Source organism: Ailuropoda melanoleuca, unplaced genomic scaffold (genome assembly GCF_002007445.2).
Source record: "Ailuropoda melanoleuca isolate Jingjing unplaced genomic scaffold, ASM200744v2 unplaced-scaffold72283, whole genome shotgun sequence".
In the NCBI taxonomy this organism is placed as follows: Eukaryota; Metazoa; Chordata; class Mammalia; order Carnivora; family Ursidae; genus Ailuropoda; species Ailuropoda melanoleuca.
In genome coordinates this window covers 1-2,694 of record NW_023247485.1, presented here as the reverse complement: position 1 = coordinate 2,694, position 2,694 = coordinate 1, and the positions used below count along the sequence as shown (strand labels likewise).

At 37.8% G+C, this 2,694-nt stretch overlaps 1 non-coding gene across 1 annotated transcript; it reads left to right on the top strand.

Annotated features, from left to right (window-relative positions):
- On the top strand, positions 1–68 carry TRNAN-GUU. Its single transcript has one exon. It is a non-coding gene; the product is annotated as a tRNA-Asn (tRNA).
- The last annotated feature ends 2,626 nt before the right edge of the window (positions 69–2,694 follow it).

The following is a 2,694-nucleotide window of genomic DNA, read 5'->3' as shown; positions in this document are numbered from 1 at the left end:
CTGTGGCGCAATCGGTTAGCGCGTTCGGCTGTTAACCGAAAGGTTGGTGGTTCGAGCCCACCCAGGGACGGTATAGGCCTTTTTACATCGGTTTGGTTCCTTGGCAAAGGGCAAGACACTTCACTTCCCTCCTTTCAAGTGCTATCAGGCTCCCTTCTCGAGCTCCCATGACCTCCCAGAAGATCTGCCGGGAAGAAATGTAGTTAGGAAACACGGAAGTTCCTAGAAACAAGGAACAAGAGAGGCTTGGTGTAATCTGTCCTCAAGAGCACGTATCGTGGGATGGAATCTTGTTTCTTTGGGCTAGTAACAAATTTTATGTACCTCAATTTTTCAACTGTGTAATAGCATCTTGTGGGATGTGTCTGGGTTTAGTAATAAATAACGCTATCAGAATCGTGAGCATTATTATTATCTTCTGCATTATTTTTGATGAAGGCATTTCTTTGTACTATTTAACTTTTACGTGTTATTTTAAAAAAATAAGTTGGTCTTATGATAATCAAATACTCTTGTAGTCATCATCCGTGTACCTATATCTTTTGCCGCTTACACAAGTATTTCTATAGGAGAGTCCTGTAAATGCAATTGCTCTGTCATAGTGGTTACAGTATGTTTTGTAATGTAAATTTGCCATTCATTGTAGTGGTACCACTTTATAGTTCAATTTATTTTTCTAGCTAGGAGAATTCTTTTCCTCGTCCTCTTGCTAGCACAACACACTTTCTATACACTTATCTTTGATTATGTAATAAGGGGAGTGTTTTCCTCCTGACTTAACTAACAGGGAGGTACAACAGATGACATGGTGGGCATTAAGCAATAGGATATCTCTGCATCTACTCCTCAACTAACTGCCAAGATATTTTTATGTAACTGTAATTGATTTGTGCGGAGACCTGTCAACCAGGAGCAGAGAAGACTGGCCAGTGTGGCCTCTTTAATAGTTTTGTGCCAAGCAGCTTACCTAGAGGGAGAAAAAACTCACTGGTCCCAGACATTTGTTCCTTTTCTCCTCTCTCTATAAATAGTAAGGGTGAGTTAGTATGTTGCCTGTATTAGTCAGGATTCTCCAGATAAACAGAATCAATATAGAACTAATACACGTAACATACTAACTCATCCTTAGCACTTCAGATAGATAGGGAGATAGGTAGGTAGGTAGGTAGGTAGGTAGACTGATAGATAAGATAGATGGATGATAGAGTAAGAAAGACAGAGACTTATTGTAAGGAATTAGATCACACGACTGTGGGGGCTTTGCCCTTGCAGGATAGGCTGGCAGGCTGGAGACCCACAGAAGGCTGTTTGACTCCAAAGGCGTTCTGCGGACAAAATTTTCTCTTTTTTCAGGAAGGTTAGTCTTTCTCTACTAAGGCCTTTAACTGATTGGGTGAAGCCCACTCACATTATGGAGGGCAATCTGCTTTAATCAAAGTCTACTGATTTAAATGTTAATCTCATCTAAAAATGCCTTTACAGAAACATTTAGAATATTGTTTGGCCAAGTATCTGGGTGCTGTGACCTAGCCAAATTGACACATAAAATTAACCATCACTCATGCTATATTATTCCTTGACAGTTTTTGGCAGCTATTTTCACAAAAAGTCACATACCTGAGACACATCATCGTACCCAAGAGAATTCTGCATCTGACAGGGGCGCCTTGTGTTAGAGCCATTGGTTCATATTCCCTTGATTTTTTTGTTGAACCTCAGGAGCAGAAATTAAGCTCTATGACTTTTACATACTATGTGTAATTCTTGGACAAGTCTTTTTCTTTCTCATTTGTACATTGTCAATTATTTTCTCCCATCAGTGGTATCGATGTGGAATTCTGGTTTTGCTTTTATGAAATGAACATCCAGGGATGATCTCTGTTGGGTGGTAGTTCACAAGGATCCATTCTCTGTTGGATGGTAGATGACAGATAATCTAATCTGTGAGTCTTTTATGACTGGCTCTTTGTCCTGAGGTTTTTGGTATTTTCTGGTGTTTGAGTCTGCAGTGCTGAGAATTTGTTCACATCTTATCCAACACTAGATAAAATTCTATGGACCCAAAAGTGGAATACTTACTATCTATAACAAGAATTATCTCAACACACCGTGATTCTCCCCTAAGAACTCTTGACTTTAATAAATTGCCCTACATCGTGGGGATCGTAGAAAAGAAAGGAAACTGAATTTCTGGTATCCATTAGTCTGTTTCTGTAGTCTATACTGAAGTTACTAAATGATAGAATAATTTCACAACTGTTTAAATCAGGCTAAAGATAGGAGGAAAAGGATATTTATGTCATTACAATTAGGCAATTAAGTCAACAAATAGGGCTTCTGACAGTTATATAAATCAAGATTTAATAATTTCCAGAACTGTTAACTAGTTCATCCTTTTATTAAAAAAAAAGAAAAAATCCTCTTAAAATGGATTTTTAAAAACCGATAAAATTCAGTGACCATAATGCAAAAGACTCTGAGAAGGCCCTACTGCACTGAAAAGGCTATCGTAAAATTACTCAGATTTCCAGTAGTGCGTCTTCTCCAAACATTTAATGGTACATAGTTATTAACTTTTATTTTCCTCACTGATAAGCATTTTTAATAAATAATGTTGCCTCTACTTGAAAAGAATTTACATGGGTAAACCCTAAACTTTCTGTACTTTGTTATGAAGTGTAATGATATGCTGTG